At 49.2% G+C, this 12670-nt stretch overlaps 1 long non-coding RNA gene across 1 annotated transcript; it reads right to left on the reverse strand.

Moving 5' to 3' along the window:
- Positions 1-3131: 3131 nt before the first annotated feature.
- LOC121162120 lies at positions 3132-12409 on the reverse strand. The gene is made up of 3 exons (XR_005884760.1): positions 12260-12409; positions 4977-5122; positions 3132-3327 (listed from the first exon to the last, which is right to left on the reverse strand). It is a non-coding gene; the product is annotated as an uncharacterized LOC121162120 (long non-coding RNA).
- Positions 12410-12670: the final 261 nt, after the last annotated feature.

Here is a 12670-nt window from a genome sequence, read left to right on the forward strand (position 1 = left end):
GTAACCCATCTCCTTAAAATATGCAGTGTGTGGACTATGAAATGATATAATGAGTAGTTAACCTGTGTGTGAGATGTCTGAAACACTCATGAATGTAACGCTACATGAAGTGTGTAACTTCCCCCTCAGAGTAGGTACCAATAGTAAGTGACATGTCAGGATTTATGTGTGACATGATTAGGACTTAGGACTTGCCTGTGTGTATAGCCAAGATAATGTTTACCCCCCAGTAGTCTAGAAGGAGATAATCAAGAGGGGCTGAAGGCCAACCAATCAGCAACAAAGATAGCCGCATTTGGAGGCACATTGGAGTTAAGATTTCAATACAGGAATTTTGTTCCTGGGATGGAATAACCGGAAAATCCTCTAGTTAAAACTGCCTAGATTTTCTGGGTAATACAAACGAACCCAATACATGTCCTTTGAAATGCAGGGCAGAGCCATCTGATAATCCAAATAACATGTACCTGGGCCCCTACTGAGATGACCTAGGTGGGGACCAAGCACTAGATGCCTTTTTCCAGGCCATCTGTGTTTAATGCACACATGGAGACTAAGCTAGACGCACTGGATCCTAAGTGACAAGGGAATTAAAAACGGTTGTCCCAGTACACATGACCCAGCCTGGTCTCTGGGTGATCACAGGGGCTGGCTGCACAGCAGGTTGGTATGTTAGGCAGGCCTGGTGTTTGTTCGTCGTCACCTGCTTGCTTTGGGAGTCCCTAAGGCAAGAGATGAGCACAGAAATGATCTCAGGGTGGGGGTGGGATAGGATGGGGAGGCTCAACTGGTCAATCCTCCCCTTACAAGTGCCAGGATCCCATAATGGCTCAAGTTCATGTCCCGGCTGCTCCACTTCCCATCCAGTTCCCTGCCCGTGACCTGGGAAAGCAGTGGAGGATGGCCCAACGCCTTGGGACTGCAACTGCAGACTCAGCTTTGGTCATTGTGGCTACTTGGGAAGTAAACCAGTGGGTGGAAGACCTTTCTCTGTAAATATGACTTTGCAATTAAAAAAAAAAAACAAACTTAAAACAAAAAGAATAATCCTTAAGCGGGGAGTATCATTGGAATGCTCAGGCAAGTCACTTAACCTTTTTGTTTGATCCTTACTTCTAGCCCAGTCGTTCTGTCAGTGGCGTGTGGTGACGGGGTAGGGCTGAGAGTGGGAGTGGGCCAGTCGTATGCCCATCTCCTAGGGTTGATGTGGCGTCGATGTTCTATCCTGGCTGGTGTGCATGGGTCTCAGTTCCAAGGGGAAGCTGCTACCATCTACTCCGTCCTTCGGAGCTATCTCACCTCAGCTGGGACAGACTGTCAGACTCTTTCTTCTCTTTCTTGTCCCCAAAAGACAAGAAGCACATGATACCTTCCAGCTGAGGGCGACACGTTGGAGCACTGGGGTTGAAATCATGGCTCTGCTTCTTTTTTTTTTTTTAAGATTTATTTATTTTTATTGGAAAGTCAGATATACAGAGAGGAGAGACAGAAGGAAGGTTTTCTTTCCGATGATTTATTCTCCAAGTGGCTGCAACGGCTGGAGCTGAGCTGATCTGAAGCCAGGAGCCCGGAGCTTCTTCCAGGTCTCCCACACTGGTGCAGTGTCCCAAGGCTTTGGGCCGTCTTCCACTGCTTTCCCAGGCCACAGGCAAGGAGCTGGATGGGAAGCAGGGCTGCTGGGACACAAATAGGCGCCCACATGGGATCCAGGTGCATGTTAGGCAAGAACTTTGGCCACTAGGTTGCCTTGCCAGGCCCTTGGCTCTGCTTCTGATGCACTTCTTTCTAACACACATCCTGGGAAGCAGGGTGGCTCAAGTGGTTGGGTTTCTCAAGTAATTGGAGTTCTTGGCTCTTGGCTTAGGCCTGATGGAGGCTGGGCTGTCAAGGGCCTTTAGAGAGTGAGCCAGTGGATGGGAGATGTCTTCCTGCCTGACTCACTGAGAATAAATACCTCTTTATGAAGTTTTCCAGCTCCTCTTCTTGTTTTAATGATTGGGTCATTGATCCTTATTGAAAAGAAGAAAGAAAATGGGATTGAGGTGGTCTTGGAAGACATGTAGGGTCTGAGTAGGCAGAACTGCAGGAAGGCTGTATCATAGAGAGAGGACATGTAGAGCAAAAATCCGGGCAAGATGGGCCTGGCGTAATAGCGTAGTGGTTAAAGTCCTTGCCTTGCACGCGTCGGGATCCCATATGGGTGCCGGTTCTAATCCACTTCCCATCCAGCTCCCTGCTTGTGGCCTGGGAAGGCAGTCAAGGACGGCCCAAAGCCTTGGGACCCTGCGCCCGCATGGGAGACCCGGAAGAGGCTCCTCCTGGCTTCAGATTGGCTCAGCTCCGGCTGTTGTGGCCACTTGGGGAATGAATCATCGGACGGAAGATCTTCCTCTCTGTCTCTCCTCCTCTGTATGTCCGCCTTTCCAATACAAATAAATAAATCTTAAAATAAAAAAATCTGGGCAAGAGAAACCCTCTTTAAGGCCAGCAGCAGAAGAGCTACAACCATTAAAACTCATTTTCTCTACAGCATCTCCTCTCAGAAGCCTGCGATGCTGTCATCCTTCCACAAGGCTCTGCCCTTTTGTGCTTTTCTTACTGTCTTCAAAAATAGCTTGGCATTGAACTATATTCAGTTTGGGAAAACAGTATATCTCTCTCTCTTTTTAGGAACATTTATTTATTAACTTGAAAAGCAGAACTATGCACAGCCGGAACGGGAGATCTTCCAACTGTGGCTGACTCCCTAGGTGGGTGCAACAATCAGGACCGGGTCAGGATGAAGCCACAAACTTTGTCTGGGTTTCCCATGTGGGTAACAAGGGCCCAAGTACCGGTGCCATGCTCTGCTGCTTGCCCAGGCCATGAGCAGGGAGTGGGATCAGAAGTGGAACAGCCAGGACTCGAATGGACGCCCATATTGAATGGCAGCATTGCAAATGGTGGCTTTACCCACCATTCCACAATGCCAGCCCCCTACATATCTTTCCAAATACGTGTGTGTGTGTGTGTGTGTGTGTGTGTGAGCACATGCAGTCTTTCCTCTCTGAGCCTAACCTTCTTGAAGATTCTTTCCAGATTCTTCCCCCTTTTAGTCTAAGGAATCTAGAAAGTGCTGAGAACATAAACCATTCTGAATTTTTTTTTACTGAAAGCCCAATTGGAAACACAGCCGGGGACTCTGCCTCTAAAAGCAAAGTGCACGTGGAATTCGCGTGTTACTGCTTGGTGTGGGTGAAGAGTTGAAGTAAACATTTGGAAGACATGCTCGGGCCCTTGATTGCTGTTTACACACATTCCTTAAATGTGTATGAAGTATTTCAAGTCCTAGGGAGAAAAAAAAAAATGAGTTATTTCAGTGGAACCATCTTAGACTTTGTATATGGAAGGGTCTTTGTTTGTAAAGTGAATTCCAAACTGTTTCAAAGCACCTTTTTTTCTGATTGTCTAGCTCTTCCTCTGCGGTAAACATGCCATGTTTCTGGGCCTTGCTAGGGTAGACGAAAAAAAAAAAAAAAGCAAACCAAACATGCACTGCAATGGGAATTCTTTGTCCGCATCCCAGGGGGTTTTTTCAGGCCTTCAGAAATAGGGTAGGACAATTTAGGATATTCTTTCCAAAGCATCCTTCCGGCTCACCCCCGCAAGTAATGTGGGAACATTTACGTGACCGTCATTTCCGGGCAGCCAGATGGACGGCTCAGGCCGTGTGGTGGAACTTTGCCAAGTGCTCAGGGCTTTTTGGCTGAGGGTAGGTCATGCCCAGGTCGTTAATGATTTGTCCGCCCTGGAGGACACACAGGTGAGGCCAGTTGACAAAGGCAACTCGAAGGAGGGAAGAAAAGCCAGCCCTGGAGATCCCAAAATTCCAGCACTATTTTTATTTTAACTTTGTTTTGATTAGAAATACTCTTTTCCCATATTTATTGCGTTTTAAAATAGTTGCATTTTATATGATAGACTAAAAGGGGAGTTTTTCAAGTTTCGGAGAGACCTACCATTTGGGGGTGTGTGTCCTAGACACAGGGTTCTCTTTGGGAGTGGTGCTTCTCAAACGTTTGAGTGAAGCAGAGACATCACCTGGAAAGACAGCCGAAGTCTGCTTTCTGGCCCCACGCCCAGCTTCTGACTCAGTGGGGACAGGGCAGAGTGCCGGGTTTGCCTGTTGTCTCCTGTGTCCCCAGCCATGCTGGGCCAGGGACCACACTTTTAGAACTACTGGGCCTAGAGAAGCCTAGAATAGACCCTTGGAAAAGTTCAAATTCCTTTCACACTTAACTTGCTCCAGGCACCGCACAAGCTGCTTGACACACGTTGCATCTAGTCCATAGGACAACCTCAACAGTTGGGGTGCCTGAGAAGTTGGAACTCAAGGGGACTGGCATTGTGGTACATTGGATTAGGCTGTGGGTTGCAAAACTGGCATCCTTCCTCAAGGAGAGAGGGAGAAAATTTTTCTTGGAAAGAAAAATGGAGGAGAAACACGAGTTCATATTTTTTTTTTTTAAAGATTTATTTTTATTATTTTTTCATTGGAAAGGCGGATATACAGAGAGGAGAGACAGAGAGGAAGATCTTCCATCCGATGATTCACTCCCCAAGTGAGCGCAACGGGCCGATACTATGCCGATCCGAAGCCAGGAGCCTCTTCCGGGTCTCCCACGCGGGTGCAGGTTCCCAAAGCTTTGGGCTGTCCTCGACTGCCTTCCCAGGCCACAAGCAGGGAGCTGGATGGGAAGCGGGGCTGCCGGGATTAGAACCGGCGCCCATATGGGATCCCGGGTGTGCAAGGCGAGGACTTAACCACTTGCGCCACCGCGCCGGGCCCAAGTTCATATTTTTAACAATGATTTCAGCAGGGATCAAAAACCTTAACTGCCTACTATCTCATCTGACTGCTCACACATTTCTCCCTGCCCCCCCAGAAGAAGGAACCCTAACTGCTATTAGGGGTGATGGGGTGACAACCACTCTACCTGCTTCATACTGAAGGGGGTGTTGTTGAGTAACAGCAGCAGTAAGGGATTCTCCAGGGGTGATCTAGGGGTCCCCAGGAGAACGCAGAAGTCAGCAGAGGTCCCGCAGTGTTGTTTGGGCTCCGAGTGTTCCTTCTCGCTGAAGTCTAGATAACAAAACAAAGACGGTTATAAGTGTTCCCAACCTAGTATGTAATGGGTTCAGTTGGAAATCTCAATTTGAATACTTGAATTTTAGAACTTAGATGTGAAAAAAAAGTCAGGTGTCAACTTTTGTTAGAGTAAACATTAGACCCAAGCACTTTATTTAAGATTCTGAGCTAGATTTATCAGTTTAAGTTAACTCCTTCAAGGCTCAAATTTTGAAACAATTAAACTCAATGAACACAATAGAATGCACGAAACTTTTCTGAACTGCATAAAATTGTCATCTAAGTTAGCAAATATTTTTAAAGGATTTATTTATTTTTATTACAAAGTCAGATATACAGAGAGGAGGAGAGATAGAGAGAAAGATCTTCTGTACACTGATTTACTCCCCAGGTGAGTGCACCGGCCGGTGCTATGCCGATCCGAAGCCAGGAGCCTAGGAGCCTCTTCCGGGTCTCCCACATGGGTGCAGGGTCCCAAGGCTTTGGGCTGTCCTCGACTGCTTTCCCAGGCCACAAGCAGGGAGCTGGATGGGAAGTGGAGCTGCTGGGATTAAAACTGGAACCAATATGGGATCCCGGCACATTCAAGGCAAGGACTTTAGGCACTAGGCCACCGGGCCCTAGGTTAGCAAATTTTAAGTCACAGAAACAATTAAAGTGTTAGTATGCAGCATCAGGACATAGGCCCATCACAAAACAAGTAAATGTAAGTTAAAACACGCGTTGTCAGGAGCCTGGTCAATGGTTTAGACTGAGCAGTTACAGGCCAGCTATTTTTTCCTTAAAAAAGCTTCTTTTTTTGGGCCCAGTGCGATAGCCTAGTGGCTAGAGTCCTTGCCTTACACGCACCTGGATCCCATGTGGGCGCTGGTTTTTGTCCCAGCAACCCCACTTCCCATCCAGCTCCCTGCTTGTGGCCTGGGAAAGCAGTCGAGGACAGTCCAAAGCCTTGGGACACTGCACCGGTGTGGGAGATCTGGAAGAGGCTCCAGGCTCCTCATTAAATGGTTTTTAATTGACTGTCAAGGATGCCAAGAAGGCTTAAAATATCTAGTTGGAATAGGCACCATATAGATCAATTGATTTTTGACACAATGATCCAACAAGTATACAACTTTGGCTATTCTTTTTTTTTTTTTTTAAAGATTTATTTATTTTTATTACAGAGTCAGATATACAGAGAGGAGAAGATACAGAGAGAAAGATCTTCTGTCTAATGATTTACTCTCCAAGTGGCTGCAACAGACGGTGCTGCACCGATCTGCAGCCAGGAGCCTAGGTAATCCTCTTCCAGGTCTCCCACGCGGGTGTAAGATCCCAAGGCTTTGGGCTGTCCTTGACTGCTTTTCCAGGCCACAGGCAGTGAGCTGGATGGGAAGCTGGGCTGCCGGGATTAGAACCGGCGCCCATATGGGATCCTGGCGCTTTCAAGGCGAGGACTTTAGCTGCTAGGCCATGGCGCTGGGCCCAGCTTTGGCTGTTCTTAAATGAAGAGAACTCAACGAAAGACAGAAAACAGAGAGATCACTTCAACAGGTCAAAACCACATATCTGTTTTGTTACACAAACAAAAGCACTTGGGTAAGAACTGGCACATGATTTGTCTCAGACAGTGAAGCAACTTAAGAGTCAGAAATAAAACTTGCTAACTAGAAGATTTAGTCACCAATATGATCAAAATCACTTAAATGGAGTTGTTAAAATGCTGTTACCTTAACAATGGATCAGCTTCTAATTCCGTGTACCAAAGATAAATATTTAGAAAACGCTGTATGCAATAAGATCAATTATACCATACATCCTCTAAGAATTTGCTGTTTGGGCCCAGTACGGTAGCCTAGCAGCTAAAATCCTCTCCTTGCACGTGCCTGGATTGCATAAGGGCATTGGTTTTAATCCCAGCAGTCCCTGCTTCCCATCCAGCTCCCTGCTTGTGGCCTGGGAAAGCAGTCAAGGACAGCCCAAAGCCTTGGGACCCTGCACCTGCATGTGGGAGACCAGGAAGAAGTTCCTGGCTCCTGGCTTCTGATCAGCATAGCATCGGCCGTTGCGGCCGTTTGGGGAGTGAATCAGTGGACAGAAGATCTTCCTCTCTGTCTCTTCTCCTCTCTGTATATCTGACTTTGCAATAAAATAAATCTTTTAAAAAAAAAGAACTTTGAAGAATTCAGAGGTCCCAAATAATGTGATCAAAACAACAGCATGCTAACAAGCACTGCAGGCCAGATCTGATCACGGTTAGGCCAGCACTGGAAACTCAGCTGGAGCAGGGCTGCGGCGCTCTGCACGCCCCTGCCACACCGAGTGGGCGTGCAGCCTCTGTGCTCCTGCCACACAGCTGATTTAGTGGAAAAAAATCTTGACAGCTTGCTTTGCCTTTCTCTAGTTGCCCACAAAGTCGGGTCTCTTCCCTCATGTTTACAGTTTTTCAAATTTGTTTCTCTATAAACCATTTCTTTTCTTGGCATGATTTTCTGTTGTTGCTCTTTTTAACTCTTTTCTCAATGTTCATGTATATCCAATCTGCTTACACGAAGGCAAGCAGTCCTTTGGCAAGTGGGTTTCAAGGTGTTTTTGAGCTTAGTCTTGATTCAGTCCGTTTCCTTCTCGTCTTCTTGTTTCATACCTGAGTTAGGTGGCTCCTGGGTGTTATAGCCACCTCAGAAAAACCTCCATCTTTCTTGAGCTCCTAATCATTGTATGCATAACTGAAAATGTTTCATGACTTTTTTGGGAAGGTATGTGCGTGTGTGTGTTTGTGGCGTGACAGAGAGAGAGAGAGAGAGAGAGGCTTTTGTGTGCTGCTGGTTTATTCCCCACATGCATGCAATGGTTTGTATAGGGTTGGGCCAAAGTCAGGAGCAAGACACTCAGTCCACAGCCCCCTTGTGGTGGCCCGATTGTTGCAGCCTTTACTCTCTGCCTCCTGGGGTCTGCAGTGACAGGAAGCTGGCGCTTGGGGAAGGGAGCTGGACCCTCCTGCTGTGGGATGCAGGTGTTTCCAGCACTGTCTCGGCCGTCAGGCTCACCGCTGGTTTACTTATTTTGTATTTTTATATTTGACTGTTTGATTTGTCTGCATTGGCTTGATGGGAGCTCTGTAGGTAGTGACCAGCAGTGCCAGCATCGCCTCCCTGTCGGTCGTTCCCCGGGTAATTTCAATGCCCACCTTTACAGTATGTGACATTCCCATCCAGTCTTCTTCTGATGTTTCTTTGGTTCCCTTGATTTCTTCTCTCGGGGAAAAACTGTTCTGTTGATTAAAGTTTCAAAAATCTGTGTTGGTAGCAAGCTGGATGTAGGATGGGGTGACTGAGACGCTCTTGCTGGTGGAGCCACGTAGGCTGAGATTTGGAAAACAAGAGACGGGGACAAAGACATTGCAGGTAGGGGCCGCTGCATGCACCTAGGCTGCAGGTAGAGCAGCTGGGCTCACGGAGGGAGCAGGAAGAGACCGCTGCAGTGAGCACCCTAAATGGGGGAGAGGAGGACTGAGACGGCACTCTCAGGCAGGGCGGGTGCTGTCAGAGCTCATAGATTGGGCTTGGCTTGGTTCCCAGCGTGAAGGGAAGCAGTTCGCATTTTTTTGTAAAGTTTTATTTTACATCAAAGAATTAGAGGGAGGTCTTCCATCCACTGGTTCACTCCTTAAATGACCTCAACAACTACAGCTGGGCTGGTGCAAGGCTGATGGCTGGGAGCTTCTACCTGGTCTCCCACATGGGTGCAGTGTCCCGGAGACTTGAGCCATACTCTGCTGCTCTCGCAGGCCACAGGTGGGGAGCTGGATCGGAAGTGGAGCAGCCTGGACTAAAATCAGTGCCTTTCTGGGAGATTGGCATTGCAGGCTGAGGGTTAGCTTGCTAGTCCACAGGATTGGCTCCAGAATTTGAAGGCAGAAAGAAATGAGCTCCAGTTTTCCAAAGGATGACGCCACCACGTGGCTGTGAAGTGGCGAATGAGTCGGCAGAGAGCAACCACTGCACAATGAGGCCAGTTCTGGGGTCGTAGCAGTGCCCCAAGCCAGAGGCTGTGATGGTCAGCTACAGGACGGGCAGAGGGGACTGGGACACATCTGAGACACATTCTGGAGGTAGAATTAGCAACATGACTGATGGGTCAGGGCAGGGTGCTTGGGCAGTGGCTAGAGGCATGGCAGGAAGGCAGGAGGGCACTGCCTCAAGTCCCCACCCATCCCTCTGTGGCTTTCGCTGCAGTCACCTGCCACGGGGCTCTGTCCACTCCAGCCCATGTCTGTGTCCCTGGCCTGGGCTCTCGCTCCTCCTTGCCCTGTGCACTCTGTTCTCTGCCTTCACACCCCTTACCCTGCAGGCAGGACGCAGTGTGTCCTCCTGCTGCCTCCATCAGCCAAGCAGCTCCCCCTGGTTACAGCATCTCTGACCTTTTATTTGTCCCCTTCATCCTGACTCAGCGGCTGTGTTTGTTTACTCGGGACGGGAGCTCTGTTAGGGCAGGGAGAGCAACCTTTTTATTCCTTCTTGTATTTGTAGCCCCGCCACAGTGTCTAGCGAACAGCAGATGGGCGGTAAACACATGACTCAGGAATGACTTAAGTAAGCCTTGTGGTCTTCACTAAGGCTTTGGGAGGTGAAATGGGAACATTTTTTTTTTAATTGAGGATGACACTCAGAACAATAGGTGCCTGTTCTAGTGTAGTTCCAACGAGTGATGGAGTGGAGGGGAAATACTGGTGAATCCAGTGAGCTCTGTTCTAGCAACAGCCCCAAAGGGGACAATTGTCAAAGTTGGGAGGGTTGGCCAAGGCGTGTCCTGGGCTCATCTGTTGGAGAGCTTGGGAGTTATGTAAGAACGTGGCCAGCAGAGGGCAGCAGAGGGCTGTACAACAGGTCTGTCTCATTAAGCCTCAAACAGCTGAGGTTTGGGGAAGCGGAGCTGACCTGTCTAGTCTCCACCTTCCACATCCCTAATCAATCAATCAATCAATCTATCTATCTATCTATCTATCTATCTATCTATCTATCTATCTATCTATCTATCTATCTATCTATCTATCTATCTATCTATCTATCATCTATCTTTCATTTTGTTTGAAAGAGAAGAGGGAGAGAGAGGCATAGACAAGAGAGCTTCCATCCCCGCTCCACTGTCCCAAATGCCTGCGACGGTCAGGGCTGGGCCTGTCTGAAGGCATGAGCCCAGAATCCAGGCCTGGGTGGCCCAGACCCACGTCCTTGGGCCACCACCTGCTGAGCCCCGGGAGCTGGAGCCAGGCACTCGGACGTGGATGTGGGTGTCCCAGGCTGCAACCACTCCTGATGCCCCTCCCCGTCTTGTTCTTGGTGGGCAGCACCCTGATTCTCTCCACTGAGGGCAGCAGCTGCTGTCTGGCTGTGGACCCCAGGCTGCTGGGAGGGGTAAACGGAGGGGTAGGGTGAAGGTCAGGTGGCGAGCCCCAGTGTACGGAGGGAGTATGTGGAATGTGGAGTCTGGAGACTGCTCACCAAGCAGGAAATATGGTGGCTGGGAAGGCTCAGAGTCCAGGAAGGCACACGGGTGGTAATTCTTGTACTCAGTTGGCTCAGGCACACACGTTGTCAGAAACTGTTTTGCAGGTTGCTATCCTCTCTGTCCTGTTCCTTTTTGTTGAAGTTTTTTAAAAAATGACCAATTTGGGGCATGGTGTGGTAGCTTCGTGGCTAAGGTCCTTGCCTTGTGTGCACTGGGATCCATATGGGTAATGGTTTGTGTCCTGGCGGCCCTGCTTCCCATCCAGCTCCCTGCTTGTGGCCTGGGAAAGCAGTTGAGAACCGCCCACGTCCCTGGGACCCTACACCCTTGTGGAAGACCCAGAAGAAGCTCCTGGCTTCAGATCGGCTCAGCTCTGGCTGCTGTGGCTACTTGGGGAGTGAACCAGGAGACAAAAGATCTTTCTGTCTCCGCTTCTCTCTGTAAATCCAACTTTCCAAGAAAAACAAATAAACCTTTAAAAAGATCAGTTTTCCTCTGGGGAAAAAGGGATTTAGCACAGGCACTGGGGGAGGGGGCAGTGGACTGTCCGCCAGGGTCGGGGGAATCAGGCTGCATGCTCTGAGCACACATTTCCACACGTTCTTAGCGAGGATACACATACTTCACACAGTAAACACACATGCACATATACATTTCCCACAGACACATCACACCTGCCACGCATGTACACGCAAGCACACGCGCCTGGCATCGCACACGCACACATGGCCAGAGGCATTGGGGTGGACGCTATGGTTCCGATTCTCCCTCCGTCACTCCCGTGCTCCAGGTGTGGTAGCATGTGGATTAGAACTAGGATCAAGCCAACTCGGAGTCTCAGGAATACGCTGCAAGTGGCCTCGGCTCCTCTCTGTAATCCTAACCTCCGTGGCATTCCCTTGGTTGCTGCGATTGTTTTAGGAATGAGCCTGTAACATGTCCATGTATTTGAGGTGACAGGGAACCTGGGGAGCTATGGCGGTCATCCTGCACCCATGCCCTGCTTCCCCTCCAGGACAGCTGGACTGGACATGGCTGATGGGGGTGGTGGTGGCAGGCTAGCTGACGGGCTGCTCTCCCAAAACACTTAACACATCCCTGTGTGCCACAGCTCTTGGTGAGTCCACACTCCGTCGTGGCTGTCGAGGCATTCCAGTTGAATTTTCTGTCTCTTTTCCCAAACCCCTGGAGTGGCTCAATTGCCCTCCTAGCCCTTTTGTGGGAAGGCCTGAGAGGGGCGGGGCCTGTGCGGTACCGAGGGGGCGTGGCTGTGTTGTCACGAGGGGTGTGACCTTGCTGTGATGAGTGGTGTGGCCTGTGCTCTAGCGAGGGGTGCTGCTCCTTCCTCCCCTCTGACTTTTTGGCCATCTAAGGCACCTGGCAGCTGTTTCTGGAACTTGCTGCATGGAACAGAGCAGAAGGGCAGCTAACCTGATTGTATCCTCTTGGCCTTGTAAGGAGAGAGACACAGTTCAAATCTGTGGGGGCAGAGAACTCTAAAGGGGCCCTGTTTCCTGCAGAGGCTGGCACGAAAGTTAAACCAACAACTCCCAAGAGCGGCAAAGGTTGTGCATACATGTATGTCGGTGCATATGTATTCATTTAGTCTGTATAACCACTGGAGAGGTGAGCATGACTCACCCATTCTGCACATTCAGCCCAATGTGAATGAGGCTCAGAGTGAGCCTGCCACCTGTTCTGCTGCAAAGGGGAGGCGCTGGCTCTCAGCTCCCGCTTGCCTTTCCAGGGTGAAGCATCAGCTGCTCAGCCACGGCTGCCTCCTGCAGGCGAGATGGTCTGTATGGGCAAAGAGGTGTGGAGACATACCATATGTTTTTAAAATTTTATTTTCATCAGGATTTACAAAAATTATTCTAATTTGAAAGGCAGAGTTACAGAGAGGAAGACAGGAAGAGAGAGATTAGGCACATTAGAAGGGAGCTGGACATGAGGCGGAGCAGCCAAAGCCTGAACAGGCAGCCATATGGGATGCTGGTGCTACAGGTGGCACCTTTACCTTCCATGCTACGGCTACAGCCCAACAATTTGGAT

This window comes from Ochotona curzoniae, unplaced genomic scaffold (assembly GCF_017591425.1).
Source record: "Ochotona curzoniae isolate NIBS_2020 unplaced genomic scaffold, NIBS_Ocur_1.0 contig_517, whole genome shotgun sequence".
NCBI classification, from domain to species: Eukaryota; Metazoa; Chordata; class Mammalia; order Lagomorpha; family Ochotonidae; genus Ochotona; species Ochotona curzoniae.